This window comes from Oxyura jamaicensis, chromosome 2 (assembly GCF_011077185.1).
Source record: "Oxyura jamaicensis isolate SHBP4307 breed ruddy duck chromosome 2, BPBGC_Ojam_1.0, whole genome shotgun sequence".
Classification (NCBI taxonomy): domain Eukaryota; kingdom Metazoa; phylum Chordata; class Aves; order Anseriformes; family Anatidae; genus Oxyura; species Oxyura jamaicensis.
Genome location: NC_048894.1, coordinates 143,532,967 through 143,548,054, shown reverse-complemented (window position 1 = coordinate 143,548,054; position 15,088 = coordinate 143,532,967). Strand labels below are relative to the sequence as shown.

Genomic DNA, 15,088 nt, shown 5'->3' with positions numbered 1-15,088 from the left:
GGAGGTACGTCAATGCATGAGAAGCAGATTCATCTGTTGCTGCAGTGTGGTCTCTGCAATGTTTTGGATTTCTAAGATGAATATGCTAAGGCTGTCTTCTTCACATTGAATCCTGAAGTGCAGTGAAAGGAGGAGGATGTGAATGGGGCAAATGCAGCCTATATGATCCGAGGCTACCATGAAAAAGTTGCTCCTTTTTCCGCTGGCTTTGTAAGTCATGCAACAGATACCCATTTATTTCTCTGCATAACTTTAGTAAGTATTCACAGCTCCTGTTATGATGTATGTACGTGTGTTTGGGGAGGAAAAAATTTATTTAGCAGTGTATTAGGTTCATATCTTCTGTTTTAGCCACCATTCTCCTGCTTATGGCACTTTTTTTTTTTTTTTTTTTTTTTTTTTCCTTCTGTCTTTAACATGCTGGTCTACTTTCTGTAACTCCTAAATAATGCCCCACACCTCTTTAACGCAGTCCTCAATGCTGACTCGTTCAGTGGTGAGCGAAACTGAAAGCGAGACCTGAACTTGTTAAAAACCCTGCTGTGCTTCTGGATAAAGTATAAATGCAGTAGTTGCTGTTACTGGACTTTGTGTCTTGTTGGGGGAGGTGGGGAAGGGTAGCTGGACTGTATGCTTGCCTCCCCACCCCCAAATGTTGCATTTTGGATTACTTTAAATAGTTGTTTGCGATGCTTTTATTGCGGTGAATCATGTTTTTAATGTCTGCTTTAAACACGCGTGAGTTCATACCGAGACAAAGAAGCCCTCTGTCATTTGCTGTCACGTAGTGTTTACGCAGCATGCGCGATGCCCCTTGTTTTATAAACGCAGGTGGACCTCCGCAGAGCTCCTGCCCCACAGACGTGCGAGGACAGTCAGTTTTGGTTCAGGAGTGAGTGCGGGGATGGGTGGTGGTGGCCCCATGCATGCCACCATGCCCTCCTTTTCCCGGGAGCTGCTGGCTCCGGGTCCTGCTCCCCAGGCGGAGCTGCAGAAGTGCCTCGGTGCCACAGGGCGGGCTGCACACAAGGGTGCTCCCCACCAGCGCCTATCCCGCATCCTCCAGCCGAGCCGGGAAGAGCCACGCAACCACCCCATCAGCTCCCAGCGCATGTGGCAACAAAGCGAAAAGAGCGAGGGGGCATCCCCAGCGCGCTGGCAATTTGCTAAGCGCCCGAGGGCGCGCAGCTCATTTGCATGGCAAAACGCGCAGCTCGCTCCTTGCCTTTCTCTTGGCTGTGGGGCCGGGGCTGGAGGGGGCGGCAGGGCCCGGGCACGGCTCGTCCTGACGGGATCCGAGGGCTCCGGGGCCGCCCCGAGCAGCAGCTCCCGGTCCGGCCCCGCACTCGCCGCGGGCACCCGGCGGTCCCGCAGCACCCGGCCGCTGCCCGCCCGGCCCGGCCCGGCCCGGCCCCGGCCCCCTTCAGGGCTCCCCGTCGGGGCTGGGGTTTTGGCTGAGGGCCTGCCCCGGCACTGGGCACGCCTGGCAGGAGCGGGGTGAGGGGCTTCGGTCGGTCCCGAGCCTTCCTCCTCCAGGCAGTGGCCGCGCTCCTCCTCGCTGCTCGGGGGAGTCGGTGCCCTGACCGGGCTTGGTAGTAGCTTTGGTGCGGGGAAAACGGAGAGAGAGGGGGGAAAAAAGGAAAACACTCTCGGCTCGTGCCTTTTCAATAGAGATAACTGTTATCTCTTATAAAAGTCTACATAAGTGTAGGTAATTGCCGGCACTTGGCTCGGGTACAGCGGAAAAGCTGCGATCAGCAAACTCGTGCTGCGCTGTGCTCGTGAGGGGAAGTTACCGCGCGGTACGGGGCCGTGCCGGCCTTCTTGCCCGCGCTGCCGGCCTCATTTACAAGCCTCCAGAAAGCCCCTTAAAGACTTCCCAATCCCCAGAGGGGGCTGCCAGGCTGCAGAAAGAGGGAAAATTTTCCGGGTTCGCCCTTCAAGCTAACCCTTCCCCCCGCCCCCCCGGCTGAGCCCGGCTCCTCACACGGCTCTGTGCGCGGGGCGCGGCCCGGGGGGGCGAGGAGACTCGGTTATTTCTATTTATTTATTTTTTTCCCCCGTTCCCTGTCTCAACTCGCTCTCGGGCCCATGGGGCCGGTGTACCCATGAAGTACCCAGCGCCTTATCGCAGGAAGCCGTGCGGAAAGCGGCGGCCGCCCCCTCCTCCCCTGGCACTCTGGGTTGAAAACCACTTCTTCTGACCTCACCTTATGGGTACTTTATTGTAATAGAGAGGCTGTGAGGCTGCTCAGTTTGCTTGGGGAAGAAAAAACAAAAATCCACACAGGGAGATTTCGGGATAAAATCCAGTATTTCATTATGCGGGATCATCTGTGAGGAGCAGTGCCTCATGAAACAAATGCCGCCTCAAACTGGTAGTCCTCACTTGTTCTGTTAAAAACTCACAGAAAGGAGGTCCTGATATATTTGAATTAAAAGATAGTTTGTAGTATCTCGCTATATAGAATAGGTATTCCAAGAAGCCCAGAGATGAGCCTTCCTTTTGGAGAATTAATCCTTTAATTTATTTGTTTCCAAATCGTGGTCTGCAGACACATATAATCACGGTATGATACAGATCTGCAATATCATATCATCCACTTAGGGGTTTTAATTAAAAAGTTTGATGTGAAGGCTGCGTAGTGGTTCCCTGTTATGTTTGAAGTTTGACAGTGGTCCGTGATCCAAAAATTTAGGAAGGTTCGTTCAAGAGAATTATGGTCCTAGATCATTTCATTTTGCTTTCATTTCATCCTGTAATTTTTTTTCTTGCCTTTCAAACATGATTAAAACCAATGAGAAAGGAAATATTTGCAGTGATTTGCAAAGTTATTTGATTTTTATAAAATTACATGGTGTGATGTGCTGTATGTGCCAAACTGCAGACAGACTTGCAGCTCATAAATTAAGTACACTTTTTTGTTCTGGTTTAAGCCCATTGAGACTTCTGCCAGTTAGGTTTTTCTCTTCTGTGATCATCATGCATAATAGTCTGATGTTGCAGATACTTGCAGGAGCATAGCGAAACTGGTAGCATCATGTATGTGGTTTGATTTTTAATGTATAGCATATTAAAGCATATTTTCTATCCCAAAAGACGTTATATGAGACTACAGCAGTATATATTAAAACAGTCACTGGACTCCTAAATGGTCTAATGTGAATAACAAAGGTATATAATAATTAATGCTTAAGAAAAAAAAAAAAAAAAAAAAAAAAAAACAACAACAACCAACCAGAAATTCCTTTCTAATAGAGATAAACCTGTATTTAAAAATACTTTAAAATATTTACTTTTCAAAAATAAGACTTAAAGATTTTGATATGTGCCAAGGTTTAAGTCTACACAGCTTGATGTACTGTTTGATTGTGTTTATTTACCTATTTGCTGCCAAAGTTTTAAGTAAAGTCACACCACAATCCTGGTGGAAATGGCTAGCTAACACCTGCAACCAGCTTGTGGAAGTGATTAAACTGGTTTTTGCCAGAGGCTTCCTCTGCTGGTGCAGGGACACTGTTTTCTTCATTTTACATTCGGCTCCGTGGCGCTCATTTTCGAAACTGGAACTGGAAAAAAAGAAAAAGGAAAATAAAAAGAAAAGAAAAAGACAAAGAAAAACTTACTTGCCTTTCCCACTCTGTGGGTGAAAATAAAGCATGAGATGATGAAATCTTACTTCTAAAGTATGTGATAAACCCAAACAATTGGATGAACAATTGTACAGTGAACAAATCACACATGTAATTCTTCGTTCAAATTAGTTTTAAATGCAAAACAGGTTTGTAAACATTTTTTTTTACTTGCATACCTCGGGCATCATTGAACTGATGAGCAATACTTTAAAGAGGTTTTTAATGAATTTTAATTTAAATCCAGCTTTCATAAGTCCTAAAAAATACTTATTATCTAGCAAATACAAAACATGGAATGAAATTTATAATACGTATCAACATAAAAACATTTGTAAACACAAACTGCGTAATAAGGAGCATATATGTTCAACGTGTACAAGTTACCATCCGAAGGAAGACTCCTTCCTTTGGTTACACAACTGCATTTAGTTATAGCTGATATCTTGTAATTATTAACGACTGGGTCGTCACTTTTCAGAAACACAGTGAAAACATAAATAATCTCTTTTAACCTCATTGTTTAGCGTATGTTGAAGTTTTTGGCGTGCCAATTTAAATCATGACTAAAACTGATGATTTGTAAATTGCTATGATTAAAGTCTATGCCCGTGTAAATAACCATTGCAAAAATGCAATGAATTTAAAATATATCACATACCTATTCCTCTTTGCTTTTTGAGGGATTTGGCACAAAATCATATTATTTCATTAAATCATCAATGTGCTGCGTTTATTAGAGGTTGTGCGGCAGAAAAACTAAGTGATATTTCCAGATTACATAAATGTTTTTGTATTTTCCAAATATTCCCTAGCTGGGCTATTATATTAAGACAAGTTGATAGTATCTTCTTCCTTCCTTATTTTGAAACCCCGAGCAGGTTTTTGATCCTGGTCTTCAAATTCTGGGACCTGCAGAGAGTCAGCCAAAATGATTTCTGTAATGAGTGAAAATGCCAGGGGGAATGAGTCCAGCCTGGAGTTCTTAATATCTTGAGCAAAGACTATGGAAATAAGGATGTGTGTTTTGAGATGAACACATTCATTAATTAGAGAGCATTAAGAAAATAACACCAAATCTAGAAGACCTCTTATAATTAATCATGGCTTTGCCTGAATAAAATCCACCTCTCACTTCCCCAGTGCCTGTTGCAGTAGAGGCTTATGAGATACTACTGGGGGGATTACCAAAACTTTATGCTCAGTGTGAACAGGCCCTGGGGTAAAACAGTACCAAATGAAGACCCCGGACTACTGAGAACAAGTGTTCAGCTGAGAACTATTAAAAGAAGAAAAGAAGAGTTGAGTTGTCACAGCTGTGTTCTTTTAAGGTCAGCACCAAGAAGAAGCTTGTCAAGTTGACAGAGGGAGATGACTTACTGATGTAACCCAGGGCAAAAGAGATAAGCAATAAAAATAGTATTACGTCTCTATTTGATAGAGTGACTTTTCCTGTCAGCTTACATAGAGAACCAACCCAGAAAATGCACCAAGTTAGTTACTGTGACAGTGAAGCTGATGCATCACCTGGAAATTCACTTGGGGCAGTTGCGCTGTGTTTTGGAGCCTGTGTTTTGCAATTTTTATCAAGGACTTAGGTAAATCGGTCAAAATATACCAGGACTTAATTTCTTTGAAATAACCTCCTGAAAGTACTAGGTGAAAAGGTAGGCGTAAACTGGTACCTAACTTGTGATGGTGATGCTCGTTGTATCCTTGTAGGGTGAGGTTTCCTGGTGGAAGGGGAAGGCAGCGCTTGGAGTGGGCTGGTTCAGCACCTTTACCTCTGGTTTCTGTAAGGGATGGACAGTTCTTCTGTGCATTTTAAAGATGTTTATAGTCCATACGAGCTAATAACTGCCTTTCTAGTCTGAACTCCTGTGTAACATGGTGTTTCAAATTCCACCCGGAGTGTAGCTTCTGCTGTGTAATACAAAAGCTGAATATCATTAGCATATCTTTTAGAAGTATAGTTTCAAAGCATTTTAATGACAAGGAAGCCATTGTAATCCTCCCTGCATGTTATTTAATGAATCAGTTTGCTTGCAATAATGATTTTACTTTTCTGAAAACAGCGCTTCCATTTCCTGGGAGATAGAGATTGTTTTCTGATGATTTTTTTGTTTTGTTTTTGTTTAGTCTTTTTAACCACTCCTTCCTTTATGTACAGCTTACTTTCATTCATGCACACCGTTTCTGACAGTCACCTCTCCAACTGGCTTTCTCCTTCTGATCTTATGAGAAGGGCTCATTGCTCAAGTGGAAGTATTCTCATGTTTGGGTAGAGAAACCTCCAGCTGAGGAACTGCAGCACGGTGAACTGCATGGTGTTTGTGGGCTGTGGTCAGATATGGGCTCTGCTGTGGGTTTTTTCAGGTGTGTGACCCTTCGTGATTTCTGTGGGACTCACGCTAATCCACACCGTGCGCCCAAATCCAATTCCAGCCCCGACAGGGAGTTGCAGGATTTATGAAGGCAGACGAAGGGCTGGAGCTGGGCTGAAAATGTGCTGGAGAACATTCTCCAGAGAAGGCAGCTTCTGTCATCCAAGTCTTCTAGAATCCAAAGTCCTGCATGTTATCAAAGGAAAAAAAAAGCTTCATGTGATATGTTGGGCAGAAATGAGATCCAGAAAGGCCTGCCAAATCGTGGCTTACCGAAAAGCACTGGTTATAGCAGACAGTATGGATCATAAATACACATTTAAATGGGTTTCACTGTAGCAGGAAAAAAAGTGATACTGGTATGGTGTGCCATTGTGGAAAAAAAAGACTCTTACAGCAAATGGCATGGTGTTTGCAAAGCTAAACCAAAATAATGTGTGAAGTTTGGTCAGGCCCAAATGGCCATATAAAGCTTTTTAAGAACTGTAAGGATTGTGTTGGTCAGCTTGACCACAGACGGCTTCTCTGCTTAGCCATCTGTTTCCATCTTTGTTTTTGTATGGTGAATTATGTGAAAATAGAGGTGTTACAACTATCTAGAAAGATGGGATTGCTCAAAAACGAGCAGGGTGATGGGCAGAGAAATTGGAGAAAAAGCTTCCTTTAGTAGGAAAACCAGCAGACATCAGCTTTCATCTATTTGGTTTCATCCAAATATATTAATTTCAGTAGAAAACTGGCATTCAGAATTTTAACAAGTGTTTTGTTTTACCGAAACAGAAAAAAAAAATAAATCTTTTTTTAGTGACCAACAATCCTGGCTTTTTGTGGTTTTGGAATGAGGGTGTAGTCTGAAACTGCCCGTACTCTCTCCAGATGTATCGTATCTGTAGATCTCTGTCCCACTCACACTCTGTACACAATTTACTGAAAATAACTTTTTTTTTTTTCCTCCCTGCTGTTAAATGTAGCTGTAGGTGGATTCTGCCGTCAGAGCAGAGTGGGGAACCCTGGGTTATTACGGTTTGTGGTATGTCTTTCGTGAACCTATGGAGAGGGCTCAAGAATCCCCTTTCTAATGACTAAACTGCCTTGGAAATTAAAAAAAAATGTTCGATGCCTTTCTGGAGTGTGGCACAGTCACACACATAATGGCTGATAAGGCAGTCAGATAGTAAGTAAGGAAGTAGCTTCTTTTTGAGAAGCTTTCAACTGGTAATGTTACAGTTAATTCCTTCCGCCCAAGTAACTAGCATATATTTGTATTATATATATATAGATATATTTTGAATATGTAGCAGACATTTTATTATCATGGGTTTTCTCTGGAGGTGGGAGATACTGTCATTGTAAGAGTGTTTACTTTAAAGGAAATGCAGAAAGTCACTGTGAAAATAAATATATTTAAAAAAAAAGATGGAGAAAAAGAATTGCCTTTTCCCCATCTGCTTTTGAGAAAACAGTGCCCTTGGCATTTGCTTTTTTTTTTAAGGAAGAGTGGTAAAGCTGTGCATACTGCGAAAAAGTGGATTTGTGTATGTTGTCCTGAAGTTGTGTGGAAATTTTGAGCAGTGGGTAGCTCTTTGAACATCAACCGCACTATGTAATCCCTTTCATAAAGTGACCCACCTTCATCCTAAAATTAGTTTTTTTTTTTTTTTTTTTTTTTTTCCTTGACTGCGTCTGGTGGAAGGATGTTTCATAGCCTCACTGCTTTGTCAGTTAAAACCCTTCCTTCTCATTTTCAGCCCCAAGTTAATCATGGCTAGTCTATTTGTTCTTATGCCAACATGATCCAAAGCTTTTCCCTCCCTAATATTTACCTGCTGGTAGCAATTGTGTTGCTGGTCTAAATGCGCTTCAGTTCAGATACTCATAAAGAGTCCCGTCTTCCATATCTTCATTAATCTCAGTTAAAACTAATCTTTTTCTGAACATTATAAATAGTTCTCTTAATGCAGTGTCATCTGTGACACATGCAATGATTTACCTGTTCCTGATAAAACATTTGCTTGGCACATTATAATGTTTTTCAAGTGTGATTTTGATTGGTTTGTAATTGTGATTGACTACTACAGTATTCTTTTTCATTCTTAGGTCATTTAGTGAAGTCCCAGTGATTCTTATTCCAGAGCATGCACTCATTTTTCATCCCAATTCATGATACAAGTTTAAAAAGTTTTCTGTATGGTATCTCAGTGCTTCTCTTGATGGAAGATACCACAGAACTTTGTCATCATCCAGTTTCCTTAGTACTGTCTGTATAAACTCACTTGAGCATTTCTCTTGTTAGATCATCCGGGATGCAGCTGTTTGAAATGAGGCTTTAGACCCCGATGGGCTAGTTCAAGTGGAAAGAAGTGACACGAGAATAAAGTAGTCGAGTTTCAGTCTCTTGCCTTGTCATTTGGCCTCTAGACCAGGCTCACTTCTTGATGAGTTTAAGAAAAACAGCATAAACAGCCACGATGTGGCTGTTTTGGACTTGGAGCTGTTAGCGAATGATGCTGCTTTGCTGAGGATTGAAGGGAGATGATGGTAAGAGACATTTCCCAGCCGTTGGCTGCCTGTCCAACTAGGACTGCCCTTCCTCTCTTAATAATTTGCTGTTTTATTTAACCAAAAGGAAAAAAAAAAGGTGAAATAATAATGAAAAATGGCTTTATAAACCAGAGCAGAAAGCCTCTCTTTATATTGCTGATAGGAAGCAAAAGGCAGCAAGGAGCAGTTGTTGTCTCTCTTGCAGGCCAGGCGCCGCAGTCCTGCTCTGCTGGACGCATGCACTGTGCTTCCCTCCTGCCTGTTCGCTTGGGTTTTTACCAATGGAGGCCAAAGCGTGTAGGAGAATGGTGCCAAAGCCAATTTGCTCACCTGCAGTGAGGACCTTGTTAACTGCAAAAGGTCCCTGTGTCCTACAGTTTGGAGGCACCCACGAGCCGATACTAGACTTTTCTTGTGGAGCAAAGGTAATAAATGCCGGGCTGTCCGCTCCAGGAGCATGGTGTTGCTGCGTTGTCATGTTCTCATAGATGCTGTTGATTAATCTTCGGAATATGCCTTTGAGAATTCAGTTTCCATCAGTACATTTTAATAATTTTCTCACTTTCACCCCTTTATGTTCATAAGTACAGGAAGCAGTTCATCCAACAGTAAAAAGAAATCCCTGTCTGCTGCTTCTTTGTGGGTTCCCTGTTTCCAGATTGCGCAGCATTGCTTTGGTGGCGTGGGCTTGCACAATGGTCTCATCTTGATGCCTAGACCATCAACATTTCTTCACTTCTTGAATCTCAGTGATGGCCACGTGCCAGCTCCAGGCCAGCCAAAGACGTGCCTTCCTTTTCATCCTGTTCAAGGACCAAATTGACTCATAGGGCTGCCAATTCAGGACAGAATGTAGAGGTTTGCAGGAACTGATTAGCGGCTGGTGTAAAGGACACAGGTTAATGCTTTATGACATGAAGATTTTTATCGGCATGTGCAGCTAAATGTACGTGAGCAAAACTAGACTTCGCATACGCTTGCTATAGCTGAAATCACAGGTAATATCCTTTTTGTATTGTCAAACTTTTTAGAGTGACTGTGAGTAAAATCAACATGTGCAACAGCGTCCCTGTTGTTTCTACTCCCCATGCCTATCTTTAAAGGGAAGAAAAAGAGAACAAAATTGAATTTCTTTAAATCCAAAGAAGTCTTAACTCCACCTGTCCAATTCTCAGGACAAGTGAACTGCTGGGTCTGCAACATGTAATCTTCATTCCACTAGACTTTCTGTTTCTCAGAGTTTCATATGAAAATCTGATGTATGTTTCTGTTGCTGATTTTAATACTTTCAGGAAGTTTCTGAAGCCAGTTTTTTTCTATAATGCGTCCTGATTTTTTTTTCTCCAAATCTTATGTTTCATTCTTCTGTATTTCCAATGCTTTACAGTCATGACTGAAATCAAAACACAATGAGACATTAGATATTGATAGGTCAAGCTGTTGGAGAGACACAAGGGGATGACAAATTTCAGTAATTTCAGAGATTACTCAAATGTGCGTGTGCTGCCCAGATTACAGCATACTGCACAAGAGCACTCAGTACTGGTGGCGTTCTAGGTAGGCAACGTTCAGCTTGAGCTAAACAAGCCACACTTCTGGGATTTGCAGTTTTCAAGCCCCCAGTGCTTCCAGTGTTTGAGCTCAGGAAGCTGGAGGCAGCTGCCCTGTGTACGCACCGCCTTGTGCTGGCCGCAGCCCCGGCGTACCTGCAGCACTGCAAGTGCCTGCGGTCTGCGGGAGCACGTTGCTTTGTTCGGGACAGCACCACCAGGCCGGTGCCCAGCCTTTAATTATCCCCGATGCTCTGAGCGAGCGTCATATGGACTTACTCCCCGGGTTGAAGTGAAACAAGCATGCCATCTTGTGAGCAGGCAAAATGGGAGCAATAGGTAGGTCCTGCTGCGTGCGGATGGAGACAGTGTTGTAAGCGTAGGTGTTGGATGTTTTCCTTCAGGTTCAGAGGAGATCCAGAGCTGCAACAGTGTGAACGTGTCAAAGGATGGGAAATCAGATCAGGTTTAGATCTGAGCGTCATAAAGAGTAATTGTTTTTTCTGGTAATGGGTCAAGTTCTCTCAAGATGCCGTGGGGTTCAATAATGTAAAAGTTTTTTTTTTTTTTTTTTTTTTTTTTCTTTTAATAAAAAAAAAAGCCTCGATCCCGTGCTTGGTTTTACCAGGTGATTTTGATGCTGGAGAAGACCCAAGCATTAGCTACCTCACAGATCCGTGACTTTTGTTTATTGTAGTCTCTGTACTTTAGGTCATGTATGCATATATACACTCATCTTGTTATCTACATACAAATGGTTATGCAAATGCCTTATGACATTAAGATTTTTATCTGCGTGATCTTGGGCTGTTCTTGTTACTCACAAGAAGAGAAGCCACGGAGAAGTTATGAAGATCATTTCTAATTCCTCTCATGTATTCTTTCAATACATACTGCTTAACAAAAGAATTGTTTAAGAGATGCTTAAATGTAATTGGCTCTGATTTCATCTCTGCCTTCTTGTAAAGCAAGACATCTTTGTAGCATAAATCCAGTTGTACCAGATTTCCAGGGATAGAAACTTATAGCTAATGCTAATTCTCCAAAATTGACTATAACTATTGTGAAATGTTCTCTTCAGAAATATCACAATTTTCAGGTCCTGTACCAGTTAATCAAGTAATTTTAGAAGCTGGATTCTCTCCTGATTGCTAATGGTACAAAGATCGCTTTTGCTGCCTTGTGTCTTGCAGTTTATCAGATCAGACCATTGCAGGAGTAATTATTTACTCTTGACTAGTCCCATTTTGGGAAGAATCTGCACACTGATGTGTGGCTGAAACATTTATCTCTTGGGTTGTTTTAAATAACAGTTGTGGATGTTCTGAAGCTATTCCTAGATTGGAAAATTAGAAGCAGCCCTAGCTCAGATTGATTGGCGTGGGGAGAGCAGACAGCAACAGATTATTGATTGGGCAGCAGCTAGCTGAGCAGGATGACACGATCTGCACTCAGCCAACTGGCTTACGTTTGGCAGTCCTTTTGCTCAGTTGTGGTTATCTTGCCCCATCTGTGTTGGACTCTCAGCCTCTCCACCTAATTGGCTGTGTTAATTTGTAGCCCGCACCTTCAGATCTCAGGTACATCCCAAATTCCTTTGCACAAGTTGCAACATTACTTCAAAGAAGGTGCTGTTGTAGCCTCTGCAAATTATTTTGGGACTTTTTTTAGACTCAAAGATGCCAGTGAACCCAGAAGTTGCTTTAATAAGTTGCTTTCTTTATAAGTGAAAACACGTCAAAAGCTTTCCATTTTTTTTTGTGGGATATATCCCAGTGCAACAAATCAGCCCTACGTCGTTGCTGGATATTTCTTAAAACTGGTGAGGTACTGGATTGGGAATTGAGGTGGCAAGAAGGCAGCTCTGAGGAGGAGGACAGGAGCAGCGCGGTAAGGCTCGCTTGCGTATAGGGGATTTCTGAGAGTGGAAGTCTTGGCGTAATCTGTGGTTCTACATTTATTTACCTTTTTTTAGAGAAGTTCTAGGTCTATTTTTAAGAGAACGTTTAGGTGTATTACTGATGGAAAAAATGATACAGTGAGTGTCCAGCTCATGTCAAAAGGTATCTTAAATGGGGAAAAAAAACCAACTGTCCTTTTTGTTTGTTCTCCGTGGGCTGCAGATTCCTACTTGACTCCTATCTGTAGTGTTAGTGGCTGTCTATACACTGCAGTGTATGGATTCTGCAACCTGTGTTGTCCTTGCGTTTGTGGAAATTACATATTTAGTTCTCAGAAAAAATCAATTTTGAAATCTTTTTTGTGTGTGTTTTATGATCCTGGCAGATTTCCAAGGTTTGAATTAAATTTCCGATGTCTGTATGGGTCTGTATGGTCGAGGCTAATGTGAGGGCTTTTGGCACTACCACACCACGCAATAAAGAATCAAAGCCAGTAGAGTAAAGAAATCTTCTATCAAAAGCTGAAAGCTAAATTCATAAAATCACTTATGCAGGCATTATGAGATTTTCCCATGGAACATTTATGTGGGAGTTGGGCAAAAACTGATTCAAGTACAGCATTATTTGCACTATATATATTCATCCAGCAGTCAACAGGCTGAAACTGGCACCCCTTGCCAGCTTTAAAGGAATGCCAACACACACGACCTGAAGCTGCTGTAAAGCCGCAGAGTCTCGAGGATTCTCCTTATTCTGCGCCCTCCTTGCCCATCTCCTACCTGAAATGAAGTGGGTGAACTAGAAATGATTATCTGTAGTCAATGCTGTGTTTGATTCTTAGGGCCATCTGAAAAATGGTTCTCTGTATTAAAGCAATTTCATAACAAATCATTATGATGGATGCATTGCAAGAGTAGCTTTTCTGTCGGCATTTTACTTCATTCCTCAGCTTAAAAAGAAACATAAATAAGAGATAAAAGGGGCAAGCAATAGACGTACCACTCACAGTGAATCCATTTTCAGTTGCTTTGGTCCTTTTTGTGTTTTACGTTTGTTTTATGAAAGTGGCTCAGTGTTTCTGAATTAGCGTGGAGACCATACGATCTGTGCTGCAACAGAGATCCTTTCCTAGTTAACAGGGATGCTTCCAAAGGCAAGGTAATTCACCACTGCTTTGGCTAGAGCTGATACTGGGCTCCAACGTCAGTTCTCTAATTTCTGACAAATGGCCAAGATTTCTTGAATAGGCACAGCTTTCGGTTTTGTGTAGGGAACACACAATCCACTCTTTTGTTGTGGTTGCCACTGCTGTTGTTTCTCCCCCATTCACAATGGAGAGCGGGGTTATTTGTGCTGAGTGGAAACTCAGTGCCAAAATCTAGCTTGCTTACATTTAATGCTATGTTAATTTTTTTGATAGTCATAAAAATTATCATAGTTTGCAGTATGGATCCCCTGGTATTCTGACCTCCAAGTCAAGAGGGCATATCGGTGACCAAAGTTTTATCTGTCACAGGCATATCAAGATGAGAGTTTACTGGATGATTCAACCCAAATGTATAGAAACTGTTTATACAGAGATTGCCAAACATTTTCCATTGCTTTTCTTTTTATCTAAATTCTTGAATATATTACTAAATAAAATAGTCTGTGTTTGGAATGTATGGCTGTGGGATATACGGAAACTCACAGCATGTGGAGGGAAGAGTTAGAATAGGGAAATATAATAGTTTTGTAAACTTTACGTGAATATAGGTACATCATATATAGACTCAAGATTCAATTTGCTGATCAAAGCATCCAAATAACTTTGGATTTAATAATGTCAGCAATGAATGCTAATATATGGAAATTGAAAAGCATGGGGCAACAATAGCTAGCCACGCTTACCAGTATTACCCTGCAGCATGTAGATTTACATTTTTTTGTTTTGTTTTGAAATCACTGTTTGGAAAATGTGTGTTCTTTTTCCCTTCTCCCATACTTCTGAATGTGGGTTCTCCTGAGCAAGTTTAGACAAGATTCAAGCAAAACAATAGGAGAACATCATAACCTTTGAAGGCTCAGCTTGGATAGGTACCCAAAGCCAAAGTCTGCTTTGATGTACACGGGCTCAACTCCCGTTGCCCTCGGTTGCCCTATCTTACCTATATAACTTGTGTCTGGAAAACCTTGCCAATTTTTTTCTACTTCTTAAAAAAAAAAAAAAAAAAAAAAAAAAGGGACATTTTTGCAAACTCATGTTCATCTTGGTTCTAGTCTGGTTGGAAAAGTACTGCAATAACGCACTCTTCAGTGATAGTCTAACATCGCTGTTTCAAGTCCAGGCTGTAGTCTTCTCCCTCCTTCCCATTGTGTAGTTTTGATCCAGCTGAAATTTCAGCTGTATTTTTTTTTTTTTTTTCTGCTCCTATTTGGAAAGAAAATTATTTTAACTTTTCTGGAATAGTAGCCAAAACCATACTTCTTCTCTGTTCCATCTGCTCCCCTTCTCCAACATAAGTTTTGGTTCCCTTTGACTGAAGATTTGGGCAAATGAACTTGGATGTCTTTCTCCTGTATCATCGGTCTCACCTAGCAGAAAGGAACATCTCAGTCGTGCTTCTCTCAAAGTCAGTGGGGCCATTAGTGTCAAGGGGGCTAGGATCAGCCCCTTGTATACTTAGTGCAGAAGAAGAAATGAGTCACTTGTGGCCATACCTGGTTGCCCTTGCCTGGGAGCCAGGAGGTTACCTTCATTCCTCACCCTTCATCTCAGCATGTTTGCCTCAGCTAGCACACTCAACTGGGATTCAGTTCTGAGTCATTTGCAAACCCTAAGCTCCCATTGTCTTCAAAGGACATTTGGATTAAAAAGAACATAATGTTTACTTGGGCTGAAAAGAAATTGAAACATAGGAGATCGCCACACCTACTCGAAGTGTTTGGAGAGACAGTGTTGTTTTTAGCATATGGGCGAAGATGAACAGGGGGGATATGATAGCTGTACCAACAGCCTAGGGGATCTTTGTCCATCTTAATTGCTAGTGGAAGATTTAAGGGAAGCTCCACTGAAAAGAATCAAACTCAAAATGCTGAA

At 42.0% G+C, this 15,088-nt stretch overlaps 1 protein-coding gene across 5 annotated transcripts in view; it reads left to right on the top strand.

Annotated features, from left to right (window-relative positions):
* TRPS1 (transcriptional repressor GATA binding 1) overlaps positions 1-15,088 on the top strand; it is a 212,647-nt gene that overhangs the window by 17,090 nt on the left and 180,469 nt on the right. The window contains exon 1 of one of the 5 annotated variants that reach the window (XM_035317375.1): positions 5,001-5,300. The exons of the other annotated variants lie outside the window; for them this stretch is intronic. The gene's annotated coding sequence lies outside the window, so the exon portion shown is untranslated. Of the gene's footprint in view, positions 1-5,000; positions 5,301-15,088 lie in introns of those variants that run through there. 5 annotated transcript variants of the gene reach the window in all.